A 15,988-nucleotide genomic window follows, 5' to 3' on the forward strand; every position below is an offset into this window, starting at 1 on the left:
GTCTTGGTACAAATCGTAAAAATGCTCAGAATGCCATTCTTAGACCAGACGCTGAAGGCTTCATCCACCATAGAGGGAGGGAAAAGGACGTTTTTGTGGACAGGTGAGGACGGTGACATGGCATGGAGACCAAAGTGTTTTCTGAACTGGGTCCATATCCGGAGGGATACAACCCCACATTGCTAGAAAACAATGCTAAACACTGGAAAAGGCCATTTATAAGATAGTTCCAATTTAAACTGTGTGAGTATTAGGCCTGTCCTCCACTAAGGATTTGTATAGTCGACTTTGATTGGCCGAAAAATTGCAGATAGTCGATGGGGGGGGGGGGGGGGGGGTCATTCCATTTGGGCTGTGGGGGGTGCTTAATGTCTGAAGGAGTCGACTGAAGGCTTCTTGTCATCTGCGAAAGCATGCAATTTGTCCACTGATGGATACATCTTGATATTATCTAGCGTGTGAAATCCTCTTTCAGTGCCTCTGTGCCCGTTTTCTTAGGCAGTTAGCCTTGCTGGTATGTGCGCCATTAGCGTTAGCCACGCTTCTAGGCCTCTTTGCTTTTGGAAAGAATGATTATATATATTTTTTTCTTTTGCATTCGACTAAGAGGTTGGCAGTCGACTACGGCTCCTTTCAAGTCAAGTCAAGTCCATTTTATTTGTATAGCACATTTCCAGGCAGCGGCAGCTGGCACCAAAGTGCTTCACAGGCAGGTTGATAAAAACAAAATAATATGATGCAGGATATAAGATTAAAACACAGTAAAGCAATGAAAGTAATAAAAACAGGTAGGACACAGTAAAACAAAGAGGATAGAAGGGCCAGGGGTCTAGTGGTGATTAAGTGGGGGGGAAGGCCAAGGAGAACAGGTAGGTTTTTAAAAGTGATTTAAAAGCCTGCACGGTCTGGGCGGCCCATACGCTGAGGGGGAGGCTGTTCCACAATCTAGGCGCTGCGGTGGAGACCTTTCGATCGATTAGTCGACTATTCAACTATAGTCAAGGTCAGCCCTAGTGAGTATATATTTGTTTCAACTTAATTGTCAACTTATTAATTATCAATCAATATTTGTATTGTTATTACGTGCATTGCTCTTCACTTCTTGTATGAAAGGTGCTATACAAATAAATAAAAATATTATTATTATTATTGAATCGTTAACAATTTCATACATGAAAATATCACATGAATTAATTATTCTAAGCATCAACACTTACCGTACCTTCAAACCCTCTTCAAACGCTGCAGCGTGTTTCAGCTTGGAGACACTCTGTTACCTCAGAAGGCAATGATGATGCTTTGAGACACTGTCTCCTAATAGTTTTGGTCTGGCAAAAAACAATAACGTATCTGCAATACACAATGGTTTGAACCGTATTTGAGGAGGATGCATCTGTGTCAAAATAAAGGATTATTATTGCTAGTGATGCACAATATATATTTTTTTCATATATTGCTATCGGTCCGATGAGCAAAACAGGGCAGATATATATCGGCAAACATAATAGGCTGGTAATAGTGATTCTCTTATTGATTGAATCGGTCTGATGAACTGGGCCAATGTGAACAACTGATGATTATTTCTGTCTAGCTGCCGTTGTGTGTTTTAAATGTTTTGGCCACACAGTTTGCTTAGGTAACGTTACTTGCATGTGACAATGATGCACAAGATTGTGAGCAAACATTGTTTGTTTGTAAATAGTTTTTGTGTAAAATATTTTATTATCATAGAAATTCGTTTTATTTACAGATCATATCGACATCTGTAATATTGGTTATCGCCATCGGTGCATCCCTAATTATTATTAAAACTAGTACTAGGACTATAATAATAAATATAGCTGCAAGCTGCATGGGGTCAAACCTTATTTAGCTAAATTGAGAATAATCTATCTAGGCCGAAATGAGGTGGCCTAAGTCACTAGATGCACCTGGGCCCTCATTTATCAACAATTCTTAGAAAGTGTTCTATTTCCGTTCTTAACACTTTGGCGACCACTGGGCTTAGTCTAATTAGTGGCTAGAGGACCGGGGAATGTAAACAAACGTGTGGGTTTTTGTACAACTATATCTATGCTTTATAGTGTTGCTATCTGTCCATTCTCATTGTCAATTGAGTTCATAAACTGTCCCTTCAAAATGGCTTAAAGAAAAAAAAATGCATCGGGTAGGTTGTCATTTTATAGTGCCGTGAATATAAGCTTTATCGCAGATTTTATCTCATATATTTTCTGGAAAACTAGTTATGGAGCTAATGGCTACTAACGTTATATTCAACGGCATTTCCGTTTTATATATGCTAATGAAATAACTCAAACTGCATATGATCCGGGCTGTCCCAGAGCATGTATGCATGAAAGGGGGGGGGGGGGGGGCGGGGGACGTCGTTTAGTATTATTGATTACCAATACAGTGTCCGTGTAACTAGCCACATTCACTGATCGACTGCTTGCGTCTCACAGCAAGGTCTGATCCGGCTGTAATTTAGGTGAAAAAGGTCTTACCGTGAGCCCGTGGGATACCCCCGGGCATTTCCCCGTTATCGATCGGCATCTGGTAGATCGATATGTCCATTGGCTGATGATAAATCCCATTATTCCATGGTGAAATCTGCGATGATTGTGTACATTGTGCTGGTTCAGGATCAGGCTACAATGATACTCCATTGGAAGAATTTTTTTTTTTTACATTCGCTCACATGGCATACTGCAGTGGAGCGATGGCGCCCCTAAGAGGATCTGGCCGGTATTGCATGTTCTCAATTCCACAGACAAGGGTAGATCTGCAGAGCCGGTCGAGGATCTTGACCCGGTTATTAATATGGAATAAAACAATAACAACTTGCCACGGCTATATACGTGCCCACTGGCTTAACTCTCTCTCAATGTGTGCCGGGGACAGATTTGGGGGCGTGGCGAGTGACGTCGATGGGGGGGGGGGGGTTAGGGCCCGTAGCCGCATTTCTGCAGACCCCTCTCTGATTGGTTGAACTCTATTTCTGCAGACCCCTCTCTGATTGGTTGAGCGAAGCCCCTCTCTGATTGGTTGAGCGTGCGCATGCGCATGAGCCGCGACAAGCTCCTCCAGAAACTCCGTTAAGCTCCAGAGAGAGAGGCTGAAAACCCACAGTTCTTGCCCGACGGATGGGAGCGAATCCCGGATCCGAGGTTTCTGATGACTACCCCCAAAACACGGAGGTTGCGAACGCAATTTATACGCATGGAAGTATTGATTACGCCATAACGAATCATTAAAAAAATATACCGTTAACTGGAATATGTTGTGTGTGTGCCTTTCTGAATATGATTTGGGAGGGTTATAATAGAAGAAAGACAGTGTAAACAATATAACGTTATGTGAATAAACCGCGAAATAATAACTAATTCCTTGGTCAATAGAAGTCTCTGTGATACTTTCTGAATATGATTTGGGAGGGTTATAATAGAAGTAAGACAGTGTAAACAATATGTTTGACGTATTTTAACACACACCTAGGCTGACGACCCAAGCTATTATTATGCAAAGACAAGTACTTTAGCGAGTGGGTACTTGGCCCTTGCAGGGCAAGAATGCGACCCCCATCTACTGCTCTTTGCATAATAATAGAACAGGTAGTCAGACTCAGCTCTTTGGACGGTAAAACGTGGGGGGGACACTATCCGCCGTCCCCGGCGTCAAATACGCCCCTGTACGTGCCTCTGGTCCACAACGCATGGCACCGAAACCCGTATATATACGTGGCCGGTCCCCATTGTGTTAAGCACAGAATTTAGAATGTGTGTACGCACAGAAAAATCGGGATTTATCACACGTGCGTACACGGGTCGTACGCACACTCCGTGTTGATAAATACCATTAAGTTCTACGCTCCATGCTCGTGCACGATTTTAAGTATTTGCATATAGCACCGCCCGTAATTAACCATATACGGTAATGGAACACCCCCATGAAATGTGGAAAAATGGACTAAGCCGAGCGAAGCGTGTTATGGGAGAAATACGTGACAGGCTGACAGAGACGTGTACACGTACGGTGATGTCGGATATGATATCTATTAACTTAAAGACCATATTAACTAATGAAGACCGTGCTGGAATATGACTGCCTTTTTCCGTTTCGTTCGATTAATACCCAGGGATTAAAGTTCTCCTCAATTTTATTCCAAATCACGACGGATTTTCCGTAAATGTTCTACCTGCATATGATTTGTAAAGGCATACAATCTATTTTGATGTCAGTCAAGTCAAGTCAAGTCAAGAGTTTTATTTGTCACGGCATACAAGTATACAATGAAATGCGGGTGGTCTTGCCCGCAACGATGTGCAATACAGTGGTACAACATATAATAGAATCCAATAAAAACAACATTGTGCAACAAACAGGTAACAGGTAACATGGTGCGACTTCTCGGTATCTGTACATAAAAAATATTTACAGAGCATATAGGACATGCTGGGTAGCTTTGATAGTGCAATACACTGTTACTGTTGTTATACTAATTTAAAGTGGCCTTTCCTTTTGGCCATAAGTGGGTGTGTGCGGCATGAGTGTGTGCCCGCCCATGTTAAAGTGTTAAAAGTGGCTGCTAGTGTGTGAGCGTGCACAGCGTGCGTGTCGTGTGTGTGCTTGTGTGTGGATAGTTCAGTGCTCTGTGGCACTCAATGTTCATTGTTCAAGGCTCTGATGGCCTGGGGGAAGAAGCTGAGCCTAAGCCTCTCTGTCCTAGTAGCTGGGGTTCGCAGGCTGGGGTTCAGCAGCTGGAACAGGCTGTTATTGGGGTGGTGGGGGTCTATCATTATACTGCAGGCTCTGGATTTGCACCTCTTGTTGGATAGAACCTGCAGGGGAGGTAGTGCCATACCCGTGGTACGCTCGGCTGAGCGCACCACTCTCTGTAGGGCCTTCTTGTCCTGTGCCGTGCTGTTTCCATACCAGGCAGTGATGTTTCCGGTCAAGATGCTCTCTACAGCTGAGTAGAAGGACTGGAGTATCTTCCCCGATACTCTGAACTTCCTTAACTGTCTCAGGTGGTAGAGGCGCTGCTTCGCCTTCTTTACTACTGTGTCTATGTGTGTTGACCATGTCAGATCCTCTGAGATGTGGACCCCCAGGTACTTAAAGCTGCTCACCCTGTCCACGGTAGCCCCGTTAATCATCAGTGGTGTGTGTGTCTCCTGCTGTCCTCTCCTATAATCCACGATCAGCTCCTTGGTTTTACCAATGTTCAGGAGCAGGCTGTTGTCCTGGCACCAGCGTTCCAGTACCTCAACCTCCTCCCGGTAGGCCTTCTCCAGTGTTGAAACTAATGCACGGAAGCTTATTTCCGCGTTGTAGACTGCAGTCTTCATATTCTACCACCGGGCACCAGGTACGCACGGCCGGAGCTGTGCGTAAATATACGCACAAAGTCAAGCACGTGCACGTTCAAATTGATAAGTCCCACACTTTGCTTAGAAACCATCTAACATATCTGTGCGTACGCAACGTTGATAAATGAGGGCCCTGGACTCTAGGAAATAAATGCGTGGATATAAAGTTTTTAAATGTGTGACAGTTGTAAGAGAGGAGAGTGGCTGAGAGGAAGTATAGAAAGTCACGCCTCACTGCTGACATCGCCACATATCACAACCTCTTGTTAACATTCTCCAAAACCATTACTACTGCCAAAGCTTCTTTTTTTCATCATAGGATCGAGGCCTCTGCCAAGAACCTTTGCAAACTGCATGCTACCATGTCCTCCCTCCTCACTCCCCCCCAACCCCCTCATCTCTCTCTGCCGAAGACTTTGCGATCTTCTTTGAGGAAAAAGTGGAGAACATCCGCAGCTCATTCTCCCAACCCCCACCCATTCCAAATACTGAATTGAGAACCTCATCCTTCACTCTCTCATCTTTCTCTCCCATTACAGATGCCGAGACCCTGAAACTGGTAACGTCGAACCGTCCGACTACATGCCAGCTGGATCAGTTACCCTCCCCACTCCTCCAGACCATAGCACCAGACATCCTCCCATTCCTAACTGCAACCATCAACTCCTCCTTCAACTCGGGGGTGGTCCCCACCTCCATAAAACAAGCCAGAGTCACACCGCTCATAAAAATACCAACCATGAACATCACCGTCATAGACAACTATCGTCCTGTCTCTCTTCTTTCCTTCCTTTCTAAAACACTTGAACGTGCTGTATCCAACCAACTCACTGATTATCTCTTACAGAATGACCTCCTAGACCTAGACCCTAATCAGTCAGGCTTCAGGACTGGTCACTCCACAGAAACGGCCATCATTGCGGTCACAGAAGCGAAAGGCCTCTCCTCTATCCTGATTCTCCTAGAGACCTATCTGCAGCCTTCGACACAGTCAACCATCAGATCCTCCTCGCGTCCCTCGCAGGAATGGGAGTGGCTGGCTCTGCGCTGACATGGCTGACATCATACCTCAATGACCTACCAAGTGTCATGGAGAGGGACCCTGTCTGCAACCCGCCCCCTGCGGACGGGTGTCCCCCAGGGCTCGGTCCTTGGACCCCTTCTCTTCTCCCTCTACACTAAATCTCTGGGTAACATTATCACGTCTCATGCCTTCTCGTATCATTGCTATGCCGATAATACTCAACTCTTCCTCTCTTCCCTCCCTCAGATATCGACGTCTCTGAGTGGATCTCGGCCTGTCTGTCTGACATCTCCGCCTGGATGACGACCAATCACCTCAAACTGAACCTAAGCAAAACAGAATTGCTTCACCTGCCGGCCAAATCCTCCCCCCTGACCGACCTTTCCATCACAGTCGAGAATGCAACGCTCCTACGCTCTGCATCTTTTGGCCGCCTCAGACCTACTCCTATTCGAGCTCCGGGAGAGTCATCAAAGAAAAGTCGCCTATTCTCTGTCCTTGCCCCACCATGGTGGAACGAACTTCGCACCAGTTAGGACAGCCGAAACCCGTCCATTCTTTCGCTGTCGACTAAAGACGCACTTCTTCAATCTTTATCTGAAATTTAAAAAAAATAAGAAAATAACTCGAACCCTAACTAACCTTACTGTCATGCACTTGTCCTAATATACTAACCTACACTGTAGCTCTCAACACTTTGATGAACATTGTTACTCAGCTGATAGAGTTGTACCCTTCCTACTGTCTTGTTGTACAAAACTTGTAAGTCGCTTTGGATAAAAGCTTCAGCTAAATGACAAAAATGTAAATGTAGGAAGTTGTAGACTAAATGTAAAAGTGGGTGCAGCAGTGCCACCAGCTGGCCGATTGATGTAGTTGTGATCTTTGACAGAGGATGGGAACAGGTTTGGGTCCAGTCTGGAAAGTGTTGTCGGCCCACGTGTTACGGTTGTTGCTGGGCGACGCAATTTAAGTAAAAAAATAGACAATTAAAAAAAAAAAAAAAGCACCACCTGCGGTCGGATTTTCACCAAATCTGCCACCTGGTGAAAATAGTGGATGCACGTAACAAGTTTGGTGAGATTCAAACTATACACTCATGAGAAAAAGAGGTTTTTAATAAATAACGGTGTAGAAAATGTAGGTAGGAGAACTTTAATGACATATGCTGACATATGCTTTTTATTTATTTATTTTATATATATTTTTTTATATATAACATCGACTATCAGCAACTAGACTAGAGAATCGTTGTCCCGGGACAGGGGAGAAACCTAGGAGTTAAGTTGGTTTTTAATTTCTTTACGAAATTGTGAAAATAGGTGTAAATGGGTGTGGTCTGCGTCATCAGATCGGGCTGGACTCAAGGAACGTGGGGGTGTAAGGTTTTTGACTGTCCCGAGTTATGGACCAAAGCGTAAAATCACGTGCAACAGTGCTACCACCTGGCCAATTGGTGTAGTTTTCATTGAACGGGATGGGAACAGGATTGGGGTGCTGCCTAGCAAGTGGCTTGTCCTTCCGCGTTCCCGTTTTGCGCTCCGATTGGCCATGCACGTTTCTGGTCATGTGACATGTGCGCCAATCGTGGGACGGCAAGGTCTGCGCCTATTTCCGGGTCTAACAGCCTGCAAACTACCTAACGCCTAGTTTATCACTGGTTAAGCTTAGGCGACTCTTTCGCAGTTGGTTAAGGTTAGAGTTTGGAATCAGGGCAGGCGTTCTATCGCCATGCTCTAAGACAAACTCTAACCTTAACCAACTTCGAAAGACGCCTAAGCTTAACCGTCCAAAAACTTGCCGTCCCACGATTGGCGCACATGTCACATGACCAGAAACGTGCATGGCCAATCAGAGCGCAAAACGGGAACGCGGAAGGACAAGCCACTTGCTTAAAGTATAGAAGCTGCCTGGAAGGATAATAATAATAATACATTTATTTTATATAGTGCCTTACATTAGGAATCTCAAAGCGCTTAATGCTGGATGTATGCGACATGTATGGGTTTGTGGTTTTTTGGCGGAAGAACAAAGAATAATAAAAAAAAAACAATAGTCCTGGTTGGACCCCTAATAATAATAATAATAATGTTTTTTCTTTTTTTTTCTCCTTTTTCCGATTTTTCTCTCATCCCACTGTTAGTCGTTATGCCAATTCCCAACCCCCTTCCTGGTTGTTGCTCACTTTCCCCTACTGTTGGTCCGAGAGGCCGGAGACTGTCACATGCTTTCCTCCGACGCACGTGCAGCCAGCCGGCAGCCAGCCTGGCCGCGCAGATTCTCACTGGGAGAGTGTAACATGTGGGAGGCCGCACTACCTCTCACCAGATCCTACCTTCGCTGAGCAGGCGCCCCGACCGAACTGTAGGGGTCGCTGTCCACAACGCCCAGGACCCACCCACGGCTCCCCTCCCACTAACTCAGCCAAACGAGTTAGTATAGCGATCAGCCCGAGCCAAGGCAATGCTGACTCTCCGGGAGTCGAGACCGCAGCCTCTTGCATTGGTGACGAGCACAATCTCCGCTACGCCACCTGACCGCCATAATAATAATGATAACAATAATAATAATAATGAATATTGAATATGCAGAATAACCCGGCAAAGACATTTTTCATCAAAACACTTTATTTCTTGATAAACATGATAATTATCAACATATACCATTTCAATGCATAACTATTCATTGTTTAAGTAAAGCCTACTGTATTTAGAATAATGCAAAATAATAAAATAAAACAGAACAGCATCCAGTTCTTAAGCCACTGGGTAACATCAGATACTGTGCATCAGACTGGTGACACACAGGAGACACAGAGAACCTTATTACATAATAAATAACTCAACGATATGCATCTTTCATGTTCACTGTCATTCCTCACGGTGGTACTGTACATAGCCCAAGCAAAACACAAGACCAGAACTACACCCAAATTATCAATTCCAATATGTTACTTCAGTCAATGAACATGAGAGACTCTCTTCCAAAGATTCAAACTTGTGATGTCATCAAGTATAAAGTCTGGAGCTGCTCCATTGACAATGTAATGTGTGGGTCCATTGTGGAGCCACAGAATGTCTCTTTTTACACCCAAATGAGCTTCATTCTATAGTAGTTCTCAGTTCTGAAACAGAAGATGTGCCAGTATACTCAGAACATTCTCCTGTCATTGTCACCTTTACCATCTCTCACAATGCATTGTCTATGGAGCAGCCTCAGACTTTATACTTTATGACATCACATATTTGAGTTTTAGCACTCCAGTTTGGGGGTTTGGCATTGAGTTGTTTGTGGTCACTAATATTTTTGGACCATCTTAGACCACAGGAATAACATGTATTAATTCTTAAATTGGGCGTAGTTCCCCTTTACGTTAGCCATATAAATAACAACAGTGATGAGTGAGTTTACATGCCACACAAATATTCTGAATATACTGCAGCTCATATCCAGTGTCAGGTCCTATTCAGAATAAGCTATTTATTTACATCTTCATATCACCATTATGAATATCCCTGTGTCCACAGACCATGAATGCTAAAGGCCTGATTATGCTCAATCCGTATGGAAGGGGGGACTCCATTATGTGGTGCCCTGGGCTGACATGTAGACCCATGGAACATACACAAGCTAGCTCTCCATTGGGCTGGCAAAAATGGTCACCAATAAAGGACATTTGAGTTACCATGGTGATGTGGTGGTGGTTTGTTACCATGGTGATAGTATATTAAGTCGCCGGCTTGTCTTTCATCCCATAATGAATTCCTGATTCGTGAGTGATTTCTTTTGGAATAGCCGGCATGCACCCCACCTTGGAGAGCTAGAATACATAGTGTTCAGACCCAATGGAGAGCTAACTTATGTAGTGTTCAGACACAATGGGGAAATGCTTACAGTGTTCAGACCCAATGGGGAGCTAGCTTACGTAGTGTTCAGACCCAATGGAGAGCTAGCTTACGTAGTGTTCAGACCCAATGGGGAGCTAGCTTATGTAGTGTTCAGACCCAATGGGGAGCTGGCTTACATAGTGTTCAGACCCAATGGGGAGCTAGCTTATGTAGTGTTCAGACCCAATGGGGAGCTAGCTTACGTATTGTTCAGACCCAATGGGGAGCTAGCTTACATAGTGTTCAGACCCAATGGGGAGCTAGCTTACGTAGTGTTCAGACCCAATGGAGAGCTAGATTGATCGGTCAGGCTAGTGCCACCCCAACAACCTCAACCATGTTACGGCCTTACGGAACATGTTGTACACTCTCCATACAGACCCCCTGCAGACTACTAGTCATATGACCATAGAGCCCCTCCTACCGATGCCAGACTGAGCATAAACCAGACTTTAACAGACACCCGTTGTCACTGGAGATGCATGTCATTGTTTGATTCCTTGACAATAAACATTTATCTTTCATCTTGTGCTTTTGATGGTTTGATGCATTATAGCCCATATCTTCCTAGCTTGTAGTTTGTGGTGCAAAAAATACCTGAAGTAGCTTTGCAGTTTAGCAATTGTAATGTCGCTAGAGAGTTGTAATGAATAATCAAAGCCATCAAAACAAGAAACAGCCAAGCAATCGTACAATGACAGTGTCTCTAGCAATAATATGACATTTTAATTAGGTCAGATGAGGTATAGAACTGTTTCGTATTAGGATGAGGTGTATATATGTGCCCAACTATCCCAGCTAATCCTTGGCCCTACCCATTGGATTTAGGTTTCTCATAACTACAATATGACCTTAATCAGGTAAGTAAAAGGATCACTAGGTATCCTGAATATTAATGGGATTTTGGTGTGCACGTAAACACACTCTGTGACTGAAATGAGCGCAGGGTCAACAAACTCACACCCACCATTTGTGTCTATGATACTTTTGTGTAGAATGTTTGCTAAAATGTCCACAGATGCAATAGGTTAGCAACAGTGAGAGGTCTTTGGTTGAAGTGAATGGCTAAGAAGGCTGACATTTACTCAGGCAGGAAAATTTATGATAACAAGGCACCGAATCTGTTTAATTTGAGAGACAGAATGGGGTCCTTGTCTTTCTTCAAACATGGATACCCAAGTTATTGGAAATTTCCAATAAGTATACTTTGTATACTTTTTATGTATTCATGAAGTATACTAAAGTTATGTTAAATTTAAACCACTTAAGTTGTACTTAAAAGTTACACTTTTGATGTATCTTTGGTTATGTTTTCTTAACAAAATAGTACTTTTAATAAATTTACTAAAGTACAACTTAAGTTTGGTAAACATCTCAGTTTATTTTTTAAGTGTACTTTTTCTTTTTTACACTTACAGCATATTAGTGAACATGTGCTTTGAATTAGTACATGAAAGCACATACAGTGTAAGTACCAAAAATACATTATAAGTATACTTTCAGAAAAGTACATATGGGTAGAAATATATTTTTAACAGACTTAATATACTAAACAATATACTCATTTTTTACTTGGGTATCAAAAGCACACCTGTATTGTTGAGGTGCCAATATAGTCCGGCAGTTACTATGGAGAAGATGTGGTTGAGCAGCTTTTATCAACCAACATCTCAACAGACGAGCTGTCTTCATCATCATCTAGCCTGGCTGTAACCTGATGGAAGATGTGCAACTCAATTTGCAGCCTTTGAAGAAAGGCACAATAAAGGGACTTATTCTTCTAGTGGTAGAGGTCAAAGTTGGCATGCTAGTCATTAATCTGTCATCAATATGATTGTCAATGTTTATAAAAAAAAAAGAAAAATTATTTGATTTCACTTTGATCACCTGAGGTTCATTACAAAATATGAGGGGAAAACAGGGGATTGTCATCACCTCGAAATGTTTCACGATGTTGCTAATAATAAAGAGTGAGTTTAACTTTCATGAAAGCCATCATTTAGTTAGTGAGTTACTGGGAATCTACACTGTGGCGTTTGATCAGCGACATTTTGTACACCGGCTGCAACGACGGCAAAGATGAGTCTCAAGAGTTTGTCAATGGAAATGCGATTTCTGGACATAAATGAACATAATCACTGTTTGTTCCAAATCTATCTAGTCATTTTATCACCGGTTTCAATCGGGATGCTTTGCACAATAAATAAAGAACAATTTAGTTTAGTCCAAAATCATGTAGGTCTGTATACCTATTTATTAATTGTGAATATATGTGTGGCATTGCGCCATATTGTACGGCCAACATGTCTGTTCCTCGTCATGAGAATGATAAGACTTTTGTATCATGTCAAGGTGTTCCCCAGCTAGCCAGTTTGTGGCACCAGCATCAAAAACCAGTGCCTGTTCTCCTCTTGAGGAAGCCTGACCCATAGCCTACAGAAGGGTGACCCACAGCCTACAGAAGCCTGACCCACAGAAGGGTGACCCACAGCCTACAGAAGGGTGACCCACAGCCTACAGAAGCCTGACCCACAGCCTACAGAAGGGTGACCCACAGCCTACAGAAGCCTGACCCACAGCCTACAGAAGCCTGACCCACAGCCTACAGAAGGGTGACCCACAGCCTACAGAAGGGTGACCCACAGCCTACAGAAGGGTGACCCACAGCCTACAGAAGGGTGACCCACAGCCTACAGAAGGGTGACCCACAGCCTACAGAAGGGTGACCCACAGCATACAGAAGGGTGACCCACACCCTACAGAAGGGTGACCCACAGCCTAGAGCTTGGAAAGCCAGAATGCCACTTCAGGAGGTTTTTTCAACATATAGCACAATGAAACTGCTTGTAGAGCAGCAATATGGAGAGGATATTGGATAACTTTAATTAAACCAAGGCAGTAGCTAAAGAAACGGCCAGAGTTAGAATGGGAAAGGGAAATAGGCTACTGGGAGATGTAATTGCTTTCTATGTAGCATAATAGCAGCGTAATCAAATCAGTGGCATGAGAAAAAACACAGTTGCATTATTCCTTTGCATGTGAATAGCTAGTGTCGTTATCTGAATAATTATCGTACAATTCCTAAACAGGAACTTGGTGCAGCTTTTCTTTACGTGAACAACTGTCAAAATCCAGCTAGATGAATTCTGAAAGTCCAGATAAGATGTTGATCCTTTGAACAATTTACAGTCATGTTTGGATAGAATGGAGCGGCTACTCATCAGCTGCCTGGTCATTTAAAAAGGCAGTCAAATAAAGTTAGGCTCTCAACTAAAATGACATGGAGCAGAAAAATTTAGAATTTGAACAAATTATTTTGATGTAGGCCTACAATATACCTGTTTATTTGGCCCATTAATTTCTGCTTTATTCAACCACAGGGTTTACACAATTAAATCGGTGGCAGGCTGAGAAAAATACTGGCGTACGACCCATTCCGTGGTGCCTCATAGTATTATAGAAATGCCTAATAATTATTCCTAATAACAATGCATAACGTACGGTTATATCTATAACCATAGTTATATGAGTATAGCGGACGCTCTGCGTCCTTCTGGAACACATCCTTACGCCAGTATAATACTGAATAAAATCTCCACATGCACCTTTATACACCTATTCGCCTGGCCACACCCCCATCCGCTCATCTACATAAGCAGGGGTGTGGCCATACTATCAGCTCCTTCCCAAGCCGTTCACCACCAGGGCGAAGACCACGGGGTCCTCAGTGAGTCCGACGCAGAGCGTCCGCTATACTCCTATAACTATGGTTATAGATATAACCGTACGTTATAGATCGTATAGCTACCGCTCTGCGTCCTTCTGGAACACAGGAGCTGAGCAGAGCGGAAGCTCGACAAATGTACCCGCTGAGGCCCCCCACAACCATCAGAACCGGGGAGGACCCAAGCCCCCGGACCCCCCTAGTGGAGGACGGGAGGGAATCGGATCAGACTGTGCGAAGAGGGGTTTAGCAACTCAAACGCACAAGGTGAGCAGACCGTGGGACTTACCTTCCCACAGAAGAACCCACGACTACACAAACACGCAACCCACATGCCACTAGGGAACGAACGGGAAGAAATAAAAACCAAGTTACAACCCCTAACATCACAGGGTCAGAGGCAAAAACCCAACCCCGTGGCAAGGCCGTAGCAGTGGAGCGCGAAGGAGGACCCAGTCCCAGGAAGGGACTGGACCCCCCGGAAAAAGGGGGCCTGGTGAGGCCAACGACGCCGCAGCATCGAGACCCCACCAGGCGGTCACTAGTGACACCACCCCCCACATCGCCAGCGTATTCGGACAGGGCCCATCCAAGAGCAGGCCCTTCCCCCCACAGCACGCCTCCCGGAAGCACTCAAGAGGCTACACCTACAGCGGGACCAGGCAGCGCACCGGGGAGACAACCCTCAAAGAGGGTGATCCCTCAATCCAGGCAACAGGCCACTCGACCTGAGCCTGGAGCACTGCGGACTAGACAGGCGCCAAAGGGGTCTGCTGAAAACAGCACCCCGGCGGAAGGGGCGTATGCTAGTATGCTGTGCACCATGTCGCAGCCTCCACAAAAAAAACTCTAGAGGGGCAGAGACAGAGAAGGCTGACATGATTGGCAGACATCATGAAAGGTGCGGGGGCACACTCACAGGCAGACGGGTCCAAGCCCGGCCTACCCCGAGAGTTGACTCCGCTACCAACACACCAGGAAACCAACCACCACCTTGGTTCTAACATGAGGCGGTTGTTCCTATAACCCCCCAAGAAAACTCCAAAACACAACTGCGGGTATACACTGGCTATACAGCAGTACAAGTGTTTCAGTTTTCAAGAAGGGGTTAACCCAGGCCAACAGGTCGACGAAAACAAAGTCGGACCTGGGCCCGGCGGACCGGGACGTACACAGGGATGCCAGAGGGGTTCTACAAGAAACACCTCGACAGCCCCCTCCCAGCCCCGCCAAGCAGGAGAAGAGAGTGGCGAAAAAAGAATGGAGAAAGACCAGGCTCCTTAGCACAGCGCAAGGTACAACACAATATGGACCAAGCAACAGTGAGGGATAACACGCAGTAACATAACCACGAACACCTCCATAACATCAAACCCTGCAACGCCCGGGCCGACCCGGCATTTTCCCCCTGAAAAAGCACAAGTCCCTCAGGGTACCAGAACAGCAGATCTGCGCCCCGGTGGACAACGGGTTAACCGACCTGGTCCGGCGCGACCAGAACCAGTCCCGTGTCCTAATCACGCCGCCATCCCCAGTCCCAGGAGGGGGGTAGGTACGCGTGTCGATCCAAAACATTATAGAGGGCGCCACCCAGACGGTCAGAACACAAAGCACCGTGCCCGGTGGCCCACCCCAAGGGCGTGAGACCCCTCTACCAATGATTCGATCTATTCTGTTAACATCCCCAGAGATGAACGAGAATTCGTCGAGACAAGCCTACTGGCGCTCGGAAGAGACAAACTCCATCCCAGTTGCCCCATAAAAAATGCTGTTTCAATGATGAGCAACCAAGGTGCGCAAGCCCATGCATGGTTCCCATCAGAAGCACCCAGGGCCAGCACTACGTACACGTCGAGACCCAAAACATATCAATGGTAATTCTAACAAGAACCCAGATACCGTTCCTCCAAGCCGCCTGGGAGAACGACAAGCATTTTTCTTTACAGAAAAAAATACGGACATGGGTCCCATATGGCGCGGCTGA

Source organism: Notolepis coatsorum, assembly GCF_963971535.1.
Source record: "Notolepis coatsorum genome assembly, chromosome: 19".
Classification (NCBI taxonomy): Eukaryota; Metazoa; Chordata; class Actinopteri; order Aulopiformes; family Paralepididae; genus Notolepis; species Notolepis coatsorum.